Source organism: Canis lupus, chromosome X (genome assembly GCF_011100685.1).
Source record: "Canis lupus familiaris isolate Mischka breed German Shepherd chromosome X, alternate assembly UU_Cfam_GSD_1.0, whole genome shotgun sequence".
Taxonomy (NCBI): Eukaryota; Metazoa; Chordata; class Mammalia; order Carnivora; family Canidae; genus Canis; species Canis lupus.
In genome coordinates this window covers 98,695,922-98,709,412 of record NC_049260.1, presented here as the reverse complement: position 1 = coordinate 98,709,412, position 13,491 = coordinate 98,695,922, and the positions used below count along the sequence as shown (strand labels likewise).

The following is a 13,491-nucleotide window of genomic DNA, read 5'->3' as shown; positions in this document are numbered from 1 at the left end:
TAATGCTGACCAGAATGCTGTTTCAGCCCTGGAGAGGTTCTGTGGCAGAAAAAACAAGTTCAAATCCTTGGGATTATCTCTCAAGGAGCCACCAGACAGAAGAAAACACACAACCAGAATTCTTTAAAAATAAGTTCTGTATGTCTTCTTCTGATACTTGTAACCTGCAGTGGAAATGCAAGTTGTCATCATCAAAGTAGAATGGAGAGTAGGAGATGTTAACATGTAAGTTAAAATGTCACAGATTTCTCTTATGTAAATTCATCACCTTTTCTTCATTAAGCACACTCTATTTATTTTAAATTTTTAATTTCATTCTAGAGTTCTGAGAAAGTTGATCCTAACAGTTTTTCAGCTTACTTACTGCTTTTGTGAAGTAACAGAGTTTTGGATTTCCTTACTTAGTAATTTTTGGTGACTTCATTTGATAAGTATCACTTTTAATTTATAGATCAATTTGATGAGAAATTCCATTTTCACAACATTGAGCTTTTAAATATTGATCATTTAGATTATCTTTAATTTCTCTCAGCAATGGTTTATAATTTTCAGTGTATTGGTCTAGAAATTATGTGTTAAATTTATTTCCAAGGTTTTTTTCTTTTTAGGATTTTGAATGAAATATTTTTTCTATTTTTATTTTCAGATTTTCTGTTATTATTATATGTAAATTTATTTGCTTTTAATATATTGTTCTTGTATTCTATAACTTTTCTAAATGTGTTTATTAGGACTAATAATGTGTGTGTTTGTGTGAGCCTATCTTTTTAGGATTTTCTACATTAAAGATCATGCCAGTAGGACTTTTCCTTTGCTTTATTCTTTCTAATCTAAATGCTTTTATCTTCTGCCCTCTTTTTTTTCTTATTACACTGACTAAAATCACTATTATAATGTTGTATAGGAGTTCCCAAACAATCACCAGGACAGTATGGTACTGGTACAAAAACAGATAAGTAGATCAATGAAACCTAATAGAAAACCCAGAAATGGACCCTCAACTATATGGTAAACTCATCTTTGACAAAGCAAGAAATATCCAATAGAAAAACAGGCAATCTTTTCAATAAATGCCGTTGGGAAAATTGGACAGCTGCATGCTGAAGAATGAAGCTGGACCACTTTCTTATACCATACATAAAGAAAAACTCAAAATGGATGAAAGACCTAAATGTGAGACAGAAAGCCATAAAAATCCTAGAGGAGAACACGGCAGCAATTTCTGTAACCTCAGCCACAGCAATTTCTTGCTAGACATGTCTCTAAAATCAAGGGAAACAAAGGCAAACATATACTATTGGGACTTCATCAAGATATAAAGCTTCTGCAGAGCAAAGGGAAGAGTTGACAAAACCAAAAGACAACAGACAGAATGAGAGAAGATATTTGCAAATGACATCAGATAAAGTGCTAGTACCCAAAATCTATAAGAAACTAATCAAATTCAACAAAGAACAAATAATCCAATCAAGAAATGGGCAGAAGACATGAACAGACATTTCTCCAAAGGAACATACACATGGCCAATAGACACATGAAAAAATACTCCACATCACTCAGCATCAGGAAAAAACAAAACCATAATGAGATATCACCTCACACCAATCAGAATGACTACAATTAACAAGTCAGGAAACAGCAAATGTTGGAGAGGATGCAGAGAAAGGTAAACCCTCCTACACTGCTGGTAGGAATGCAAGCTGGAATAGCCACTCAGGAAAATGAGATAGAGGTTTCTCAAGAAGTTAAAAATAGAGCTACCCGATGACTCAGCAATTGCACTACTAGGTATTTACCCCAAAGATAAAAATGTAGTGATCTGAAGGTACACAAGCACTCCAGTGTTTATAGCAGCAATATCCACAATAGCCAAACTATTGAAAGAGCCCAGATGTCTATTTATAGATGAATGGATAAAGAAGAGGTGGTATATATATATATATATATATATATATATATAATATATATATTATATATATATTTATATAATGGAATATTACTCAGCCATTAAACAAATGAAATCTTGCCATTTGCAAAGACGTGGATGGAACTGGAGGGTATTATGTTGAGCAAAATAACTCAATCAGAGAAAGATGATTATCATAAGATTTCACTCATATGTGGAATTTAAGAAACAAAACAGAGGAAAGGAGGGAAAAATAGAATTACATGAAATCAGAGAGAGAGAGAAAAACCGTAGAGACTCTTAACTCTAGGAAATAAACTGAGGGTTGCTTGAGGGGAAGTGGGTGGGGGCATGGGGTAATTGGTGATGGGCATTAAGGATGGCACATTATGTAGTGAGCATTGGGTATTAGATGTGACTAATGAATCACTGAATTCTATGTCTGAAACTAATATTACACAACATGTTGAATTTAAATAAAAATTTAAAAATTAAAAAAAGAAGTTGCCAAAGCAGACATCTTTGTTTTGTTTTGTTCCCAATCTTAGGCATCATGCAATCAGTCTTTTATCATTAAGTATGATATTGATTTTAAGTTTTTTTAAAAATATTTTATTTATTTATTTGAGAGAGATAACAAGAGAAAGGATGAGCAGGGGTGGGTGAGAGAGGGAGAAGTAAGCTCTACACTGAACAGGTGGCCCAATACAGAGCTTGATCCCAGGACCCTGGAATCATGACCAGAGCTGAAGGCAGACTCTTAACCAACTGATCCACCCAGATACCCCTGATTTTAAGTTTTTAGTAGATGTCTTTTATGGATTTGACCAAGTCCCTTTTCTTTAGTAGTTAGTTGATTGTTTTTATTATGAATTAGTGTTAGATTTTGTCAACATTTTTCTCCTTATTGAGATACTTATGTGGTTTTGTTCTTTTCTCCATTAATAAAATATATTACATTATCAATATTTAGAGGTGAAAACAACTTCACATTCCAGGTATAACTGGTCACTGGATAAAAAGCTTTTTAAAATTTTTTTATTTAGTTTTCACTTCTCTGACACATTTATTTTTTGAAAGCAATGGATTTTGAAAAGAAAAAATCATGAGACAGAAGTATGGAATAAGAAATAAATACAAAAAAACAAAACAAAACAAAAAAAAAGAAATAAATACAAATGTAAGCTGTTTTGCTAATTGTTTTATAACCACAACAAATTCATACAGAGTATGACCTATACAAAACAACACAATAAAGGCTCAAAGATCAAGGTGTTCCCTTGGGCAAAGCTGAAGATTTTAGTCTCGGGTATTTGAAATTTAGGTTGCTGTCCTTGTTTTTGGACGAATCATTGGGTGTGTGACATAGTCCATGCTTTTAACCATATTTGAACAGAAGGATGGCCACTTAGCCCAGGTTGAAGTAGATGAAGTGTTTGGTTTCACATGTCGCATCACCACCAAAATTCCTCCCCATGATGCAGTGTCAGGGGGGTTCTAATCTTTGTTGAACTCCTTCTTAATACGGGCCACAAGGTCTTTCTCTATATTCTATTTCTCCAGCTCCTAAGTAGCACACTACATAGAGTCCTGTTGCATCTTCTCTGATGAATCAGCATTTTTTTTATCATGGCCTTTTGGTCACACAGGGTTACCAAGGAGTGGGGGTTGGCCAACTACAGTGGTCTCCTGTGGGAGGGGTTGGCGATACTGAGACTTAGCAGTATCTTACTACTGAATCCCTGGTGCATCTCTGTAATGCTTTTTAAAAGTTTTATATATTCAGCTTCATAGTATTTTGTTGAGAATTTATGTCTATATTTTACTATTTGTTTTCTACATCTTTCACATCTTATTGTTCCTACAGTTCTCTTTTGTTGACTTATATTTTGTTGCATAGATATTTTTTGCTGTGTCACCTTAATACCAATTTAGTTTGCTATTTGTTTGTTTTTACTATTTTTTAAGTTACTTTCTTAATTGTTACTATAGGATTTATGTCTTAGTTGGCTCAGACTGTCATAACAAAATACCATGAAATGGGTGGCTTAAACAACAGAAATCTATTTTCCATGGATCTGGAGGTTGAAAGTCTGATATCAACCAGGATGCTAAATATTTGGGTTCTGGTGAAATCTCTCTTCTTGGCTTGCAGACAGCCAATTCTTATCTTCTTATCTTATCAAGATAATATAGTATTTCTTCAGGTGTGCATGTGGTGAGAGAGATCACCCCTTGCCTCTTTTAAGGTAACCAGTCCTACTGGATTAGGATCCTACTCTCATCTCATTTAATCTCAATACTTTTCTGAAACCCCTATCTCCAGGGGGGCCCGGGTGGCTCAGTCTGTTAAGCCTTTGACTTTTGAATTTGACTCAAGTAACGATCTCAGGATTCTGGAATGAAGCCCTGTGTCGGGCTCTGTGGTCAGTGTCAAATCAGCTTGAGATTCTCTCTCTCTCTCTCATTCTCTCTCTCTCTCTTCATCTGCCCCTTCCTCTGCTCACATGCTCTCTTTCTTAAATAAATAAATAAATAAATAAATAAATAAATAAATCTTAATAAATAGATAAACAAACAAATAAAAGCCTTATCTCCAAACACAATCAAATTGGGAGTTACTCTTTAACATGTGAATTTTGGAGGACACAATGTATGCCATAGCAGCTCAAAATATTCTTTTTTAAAAGATTTTATTTATTTATTCATGAGAGACACAGAGAAAGACACAGACACATGCAGAGGGAGAAGCAGGCTCCATGCAGAAGCCAGAGGTGGGACTTGATCTCGGGACCCCAGGAGCATGCCCTGGGCCAAAGGCAGAGCCAAACCACTGAGCCACCCGGGCTGCCCCTTTTCTTTATTTATTATAATCTTCTTCAAGTTGATTCTAATTGAATTTCAGTAAATATATTTGCTCCAGTGTAGCTTTATTCTCATCCCACTTCTTAGTGCTAGTATTGTCCTATATGTCTTTATGTCATAAAACCAATAATATAGGTTTATTTTTATTATTTTTTTTGGTTCTTTTTTTTTAATTTTTTTTTTATTGGTGTTCAATTTACTAACATACAGAATAACCCCCAGTGCCCGTCACCCATTCACTCCCACCCCCCACCCTCCTCCCCTTCCACCACCCCTAGTTCGTTTCCCAGAGTTAGCAGTCTTTACGTTCTGTCTCCCTTTCTGATATTTCCCACACATTTCTTCTCCCTTCCCTTATATTTCCTTTCACTATTATTTATATTCCCCAAATGAATGAGAATATATAATGTTTGTCCTTATATAGGTTTATAATTATTGCATTATGCAATTGACTTTTAAAATATTTATTTATTTATTTACTTATTTTTTAAATATTTTTTTAAATTTTTTATTTATTTATGATAGTCACAGAGAGAGAGAGAGAGAGAGAGGCAGAGACACAGGCAGAGGGAGAAGCAGGCTCCATGCACTGGGAGCCCGACGTGGGAATCGATCCCGGGTCTCCAGGATAGCGCCCTGGGCCAAAGGCAGGCGCCAAACCGCTGTGCCACCCAGGGATCCCTAAAATATTTTTAAAATTTATTTATTCATGAGAGAGAGAGAGAGAGAGAGAGAGAGAGAGAGAGAGGCAGAGACACAGGCAAAGGGAGAAGCAGGCTCCATGCAGGGAGCCTGATGTGGGACTCGATCCTGGGTCTCCAGGATCATGCCCTGAGCCAAAGGCAGGCATTAAACCACTGAGCAACCCGGACAGCCCTCAATCTTTGTTTATATAGGTATGTCTTTTTTTTCATCTTCACTATTGAAGAAAAATTTTACTGGATATAAAATATTCAGCAGGCACTTTTTCTTCCCACACCCTGAATATGCCAACTCACTGTCCCTTGGCCCCCATTGTTTCTGACTAAAGGTAAATTGTTAATTTTATTTTGGTTCTTCTTATATGTGATAAGTTCTTTTTCTCTTGTTGCTTTCAAGAGTTTCTGTGTACCTTTGTCTCTCAACCACTTGTCTATAAGTCTCTAGGCATGGGTCTCCATGTTTATTTTTATTCACTTGAGATTCATGGATGTATAGATTAATATTTATCTTCAAATTTGGAAATATTTTGGCCATTATTTCTTTTATTTAATTTTTATTTATTTATGATAGTCACAGAGAGAGAGAGAGAGGCAGAGACACAGGCAGAGGGAGAAGCAGGCTCCATGCACCGGGAGCCCGATGTGGGATTCGATCCCTGGTCTCCAGGATCGTGCCCTGGGCCAAAGGCAGGCGCCAAACCGCTGCGCCACCCAGGGATCCCTTGGCCATTATTTCTTCAAATATACTTTCTGCCCCTTTATGTTACTCTTCTCATTTTGAGAATTGTATTATGCCTATGATGATATAGGTTGTTTAGACCTGGGGGTCTCTAGGCTCTATTCATCTCTCTCTCTCTTTTTCTTCAGATCATATAATCTTTATTGATTTATCTTTTTTCATTTCTTTGTTTTTTAAAATTTGTTTTTATTGAAGTTTGATTTGCCAACATATAGTTTAACACCCAGTGCTCATTCCATCAAGTGTGATTTATCTTTTATTCCATTGATTCTTCCACTGTCAGCTCAAATCTGTTATTGAACTCTTCTAGTACATTTCTCATTTCAGTTATTGTACTATTGAACTATAACATTTCCACTTGGTGCTTTTAAAAATATATTTTGCCTTTGTATTGATATTCCTTATTGAGTCATTGTCAACACATGCTCCTTTAATTTTAAAGAATGATTTTATTTATTTGTCTAAGCACATGTATATTAGATACTTTGAAATATTTTTTGCTACTAAGTCCAACATTTGGACACTATTAGAATTTCTCTTGACTTTTCCCCCCTCTGTGTATGAGTTATATTCTCCTGCTTCTTTGCATGCTTTATAAATTTTTGTCAAAAACAGGTCACTTTAGATAAATTAGTTTAGTGCCTATGGATTTGGATCCCTTCTACAGATTTGTTGTTGTTGTTATTGCCTTTTGCTTGGTCCATTTGTTTGGTATCTTTCTTAGGCTAATTCTGTAGAGTCTGTATCCCTTATATCCCATGTACTGTGAGGCCATTGATGTCTCTGTTCTATTTTTAAAGATATTTCATTGTTTTAATTTTATTTTTAATACTGCTTTCATAGGAGTTACCTCTGAGTCATTAAAAATTGGTGGTTAAAAAAAATTGGTGGTAAACCAGTGATTAATTAAAATTTGTGCCAAACTCTTTAAGTGAATAACATTTCTTTGCCAATTTATCTGTGTATAGATTGGGGTACACAATTTAATTTCAGTCAGTTATAAGTCACTTCTTATGAAGTCAGTATTTTTCTGGGTGCACAAGGCTTCATGATCAGATAGGGATAAACACCTTACCTGACTATTCTTTAAGCCATATCACTTTTGGCTTTAATAATACCTCTGGGAGGAGGCAGCTAGATGGCGGAGGAGTAGGAGCCCTCAACTCATCTGATCCCACAAACTTACCTAGATAACTTTCAAAACATCCTGGACACCTACCAATTCGACCTGAGGTTTAAAGAGAGAACAGTGAAAGGGAATATAAGGGAAGGGAGAAGAAATGTGTGGGAAATACCAGAAAGGGAGACAGAATGTAAAGACTGCTAACTCTGGGAAACGAACTAGGGGTGGTAGAAGGGGAGGAGGGCGGGAGTGGGAGGGAATGGTGACGGGCACTGGGCGTTATTCTGTATGTTAGTAAATTGAACACCAATAAAAAATAAATTTAAAAAAAATAAAGAGAGAACAGATGGAATGCTACAGAGAGAAATGTTTTCACTTCTAACAAGGTAGGAAGGCAAAAAAAAAAAAGAATAAAGTGGAAGAGGGGAACCACCACTAGCAGGGCTAAAGCGGAGCTGCAAAAGCCTCTGGGGAATGAAAGCCCAGCCCTAGAGAAATGGGAACTTCAAAAATCAGCATCAGAGCTTTCCTTGACAGAAAAGTGCTTAGCAGGAAAATCAGGCAGAATAACAGGAAAGGCAGTGAAGCCTCAAGATTCCTGGAGTCACTATAAGAGGAGGGGTATCTGGAGGAAAGCTCACCACAAACCACGGTCTGATCTCAGTAAAGGGCTGGAGTGCTGGAGTCCTCCAGGGCACTTGGAAGAAGCCAGTGAGTTATGTGGGCTAGCTCCAGAATGGCCTTTACACTAGAACCCGGCAATGGACAGAGGTGGCTGTATTCCATTCCCTTCAGGAAAGGCAGTCCCTGGGAATGCATGTCCAGCAGTGATCCTCCATTTTTGCTGGAACAGGCAGAAGTGAGAAGGACAATGGAAAGTGAGAACTCTCCTTCTGCTGGGCACACTGCAAGCTGTGCAGATCAGAACACCTATGCCTGTCCCCAGGCCACTGTGGGCTGGGAGACTGCAGTTAGTTACTCAAGGGGAGCTTGGCTACAGAACTGGAAGTCTAGCCAACACCACTTTTTTTTCTTTTTCCTCCTTGTTTCACCTTGTGTCTCAGAGAGGCAGGGCCTCTACGGGGCAAAGGCTCCACAGGATAAACAGCTCATATTGAGCCCAGCACCAGGCAAGTGGTGGGGCATCTCTGCCAAGGCACAGACACCTGAGAATCAGCACAGCAGACCCCTAACCCAGAAGAACTGCTGAAAGTACAAGGGAAAATCAAGTTTACTGAACAAACAGCACTGGAAAGCTCCAGAACTGAGGGTAAATAGTATACAGAACTAAGGGTCCTTTTTCTCCCTCATTATGACTTGTTTTTTATATCAGATTAAAAATTTGCAATATTTTTTCTCTTTTCCCATCTTAACTACAATATTACACCAACTCTTCATTTTTCAGTTTTTTCCTTTTTGACTTTCAAATTTCCACAATTACATATCTTAGATATATTTTTCACTTCTGGATTCCCTTCAACATATTCAATTTAAATTTGGTAGATATACAAAATATGGGTATTTGTTTTTTTGTTTTATGTTTTTCTGCCTCATTTTATTTTACAATTGTGGAAATTAATACCTTCGAACACATGACCAAAATACACCCAGAACCAAGTAGAACACCACATGGTTCATTTTGTGACATTATATTCTCTTTTTCTTCCCATTCTACCCCTTTCTTTATCTTATTTATGTTTTTGTGGTCAATGATAGGTCCTTATGTAAGTATAGGTGATTTATATAAATTTGGGATTGACCGTTTTCTAACATAGAAAACAAAATGCACTCAGAACAAAGAGGATCACCCTTTAGGATCCATCAGGTAGACTACATTCTCTCTCCATTACCACTTCCTTACGAACACTATCCCCCCCTTTTTCTCTTTTCTTTACATTTTTTTCGTTTCTTCTTCTTTTTTTTGGTTTTTGACTTTTTATTTTTACTACTTTGTTTTAAAATGTATTTTTCCCTTTTGTGGTCATTTTGTTTTATTTTGATCTGTTCTTCTTTCTCTTATTTTCTGGTATCTACTTCTTCAGAATCATCTAGGGTGTATTTTATCTAGGTTGTGGTAGATACTTTTGACTCAGCCCACTCATACAGCAAATCTGAATTGGAAAAATGATTAGAAGGAATAATCCATCACAAAAGAAAGAACTGGAAACAATGCTCTCTGTCACAGAGTTACAGAACATGGATTTCTCTTTTATTTGTATATATTTTTTATTGGAGTTTGATATGCCAACATATAGTATGACACCAGTACCCATCCTGTCAAGTACCCCCCTCAGCGCCCATCACCCAGTCACCCGAACTCCCCACCCACCTCCCTTTCTGCCACTCCTTGTTTGTTTCCCAGAATTAGGAGTTTCTCATGTTCTGTCACCCTGACTGATATTTCCCACTCATTTTCTCTCCTTTCTCCTTTATTCATTTTCACTATTTTTTATATTCCCCAAATGAATGAGACCAAATAATGTTTCTCTTTATCCAATTGACTTACTTCACTCAGGATAATACTCTCCAGGTCCATCCACGTTGAAGCAAATGGTGGGTATTTGTCGTTTCTAATGCCTGAGTAATATTCCATTGTATACATAGACCACATCTTCTTTATCCATTCATTTTTGATGGGCACCAAAGCTCCTTCCACAGTTTGGCTACTGTGGACATTGCTGCTATAAACATCGGGGTGCAGGTGTCCTGGCGTTTCACTCCATCTGTATCTTCGGGGTAAATACCCAGCAGTGCAATTGCTGGGTCATAGGACAGTTCTATTTTTAACTCTTTGAGGAAGCTTCACACAGTTTTCCAGAGTGGCTGTACCAGTTCACATTCCCACCAACAGTGCAAAAGCGTTCCCCTTTCTCCACAGCCTCTCCAACATTTGTTGTTTCCTGTCTTAAGTTTCAACATTCTCACTGGTGTGAGGTGGTATCTCCTTGTGGTTTTGATTTGTATTTCCCTGATGGCCAGTGATGTGCAGCATTTTCTCATGTGCTTGTTGGCCACGTGTATGTCTTCTTTGGTGAAATTTCTGTTTATGTCTTTTGCCCATTTCGTGATTGGATTGTTTGTTTATTTGCTATTGAGTTTAATAAGTTCTTTATAGATCTTTGATACTAGCCCTTTATCTGAGAGGTCATTTGCAAATATGTTCTCCCATTGTGTAGGTTGTCCTTTAGTTTTGTTGACATTTATTTTGCTGTGAAGAAGCTTTTTATCTTGATTAAGTCTGAATAATTCACTTTTTACTTTTATTACCCTTGGCTTCATAGATGTGTCATGCAAGAAGTTGCTGTGGCCAAGTTCAAAAAGGTTGTTGTGTATGGATTTCAAAACGAGGCCAGAAAGTCAATTCAGAAGTACACTTAAAAAGCTACTGGTGGCTCTGGAAAAAAGCATAAAGGACTCTAGAGACTCGGTTACCATAGAATTGAGATCTAATCAGGTCAAAAATAAAAATAGATTAAATGAGATACAATCCAAACTGGATGTCCTAACTTCTAATGATGAGTTAATGATGTGGAAGATAGAGTGAGTGACATAGAAGACAAGTTGATGGTAAGGAAGGAAGTTGAGGGAAAAAGAGAAAAAATAATTAAGAGACCATGAGGAAAGGCTTAGGGAAATAAATGATAGCTTGAGAAGGAAGAATTTACATATAATTGGAGTTCCAGAAGAGGCTATGAGAGAGAAAGAGAGAGAGACCACAAAGTATATTTGAACAAATCCTAGCTGAGAACTTCCCAAATCTGGGGAAGGAAACAAGCATTCAGATCCAAGAGATTGAGAGGACCCAGCCCCCAAATAAATAAAAACTGTTTGAAACCTTGACATTTAATAGTGAAACTTGTAAATTCCAAAGAAAAAGAGAAAATCCTTAAAACAGCCTGAGACAAGAGATTCTTAACATACATGGTCAGAAATACCAGATTAACAGCAGACCTTTCCACAGATACCAGGCAGGACAGAAAGGGCTGGCAGGATATCTTCAGGATACCAAATGAGAAGAACATATACCCAAGAATACTGTATCCAGCAAGGCTATCATTCAGAACAGGAGAGAGAAAGAGCTTCCAAGATAGGCAGAAGCTGAAAGAATATGTGAGCACCAAACCAGTTATGCAAGAAATATTAAGGGGAACTCTGTAAAAGAAAGAGGAAGCTCACAGAAATAATCCACAAAAGATGGACTGAATAGGTATTATGACAACACTAACTTCATATCTTTAAATAGTTACTCTGAAGGTGAATGGGCTAAATGATCCCGTCAAAAGACACAGTGTATCAGACTGGATAAAAAAGCAGGAGCCATCTATATGCTATCTACAAGAGACTTATTTTAGACCTAAGGACACCTCTAGCGTGAAAATGAAAAACTGGAGAACCATTTACCATTCTAATGGTCCTCAAAAGAAAGTTGTGGTAGTACTCCTCATATCAGATAAATTAGAGTTTATCCCAAAGACTGTTGTAAGAGATGAAGAGGGACACTATATAATATTTACAAGATATATCCAACAAGAAAACTTAACAATCATGAATATTTATGCCCCTAATGTAGGAGCTGCCAAATATATCAATTAATAACCAAAGTAATGAGATACTTATACAATAATACACTAATAGTAGGATACTTCAACATGGCACTTCCAGCAAATGACAGATATTCTAAGCAGAATATCACCAAAGAAACAAGGTCCTTAAATGATATACTAGACCAAATGGATTTCACAGATATATACAGAATTTTCCATCCAAATGCAAGTGAATACATATTCTCCTAATGGGCACATGGAACTTTCTCCATAATAGACCACATACTGGGTCACAAATCAAGTCTCAACTGAAACCATAAGATTGGGAATGTCCCCTACATATTTTCAGACCACAATTCTTTTGAAACTACAACTCAATCACAAGAAGAAATTTGCAATAAAACTCAAACATGAGGAGGTGGGGAGGAGGGGCAAGATGGCGGAAGAGTAGGGTCTCCAAACCACCTGTCTCCACCAAATTACCTAGAAAACCTTCAAATTATCCTGAAAATCTAGGAATTCGGCCTGAGAATTAAAGAGAGAACACCTGGAATGCTACAGTGAGAAGAGTTTGCGCTTCTATCAAGGTAGGAAGACAGGGAAAAAGAAATAAAGAAACAAAGGCCTCCAAGGGGGAGGGGCCCCGCGAGGAGCCGGGCTGAGGCCGGGGCGAGTGTCCCCAGGACAGGAGAGCCCCGTCCCGGAGAAGCAGGAGCTGCACCGACCTTCCCGGGCGGAAAGGGGCTCGCAGGGAGTTGGAGCAGGACCCAGAAGGGCGAGGATGCCCTCGGGCTCCCGGGGACAGTAACAGAGCAACTGCGTGCCCAGGAGAGTGCGCCGAGCTCCCTAAGGGCTGCAGCATGCACGGCGGGACCCGGCGGGACCCAGAGCAGCTCCGAGGGGCTCCGGCGGCGGCTCCGCGGAGGGGGCTACTCGGCCACGGGAGCAACTCGGGGGGGCTCGGGCAGAGGAAGAGGCTCCGTGCGGAGGGGGCTGCGTGGTTCCAGGAGCAGCTCGGAGGGGCTCGGGAGGCGGCTCTGTGGAGGGGCTACGCGGCCGAGAGCGCGAATCCACCAGCGCAGGCCCCGGAGCACAGGGCGCCGGGACACAGCCCAGGATCCGGCCTCCTCCGGGACAGGCAGAGGCCGGGAGGGCCCAGGACAGCGAGGACGCTCCTGCCCCGAGCTGAGCAGATCAGTGGCCCGCCCCGGAGCCTCCAGGCCCTGCAGACGGAGAGCTCCGGAGTTCCTGCCGGAGCTGAATCCAGGTTTCCAGAGCTGGCCCCGCCACTAGGGCTGTTGCTCCTGGGGCCTCACGGGGTAAACAACCCCCACTGAACCCAGCACCAGGCAGGGGCACAGCAGCTCCCCCAACTGCTAACACCTGAAAATCAGCACAACAGGCCCCTCACCCAGAAGACCAGCTAGACGGACAACTTCCAGGGGAAGCCAAGGGACTTAAAGTACACAGAATCAGAAGATACTCCCCCGTGGTTCTTTTTTGTTTGTTTGTTTTGTTTTGTTTTGTTTTGCTTTTGGATTTGTTTCCTTCCCCCACCCCCCTTTTTTCTCCTTTCTTTCTTTTTCTTATTCTTTTTCTTCTTTATTTTCGTT

The 13,491-nt window shown here is 38.9% G+C and overlaps 1 pseudogene; it reads right to left on the bottom strand.

Moving 5' to 3' along the window:
• Positions 1–3,284: 3,284 nt before the first annotated feature.
• Positions 3,285–13,491, bottom strand: part of LOC100683622 — a 183,044-nt pseudogene continuing 172,837 nt past the window's right edge.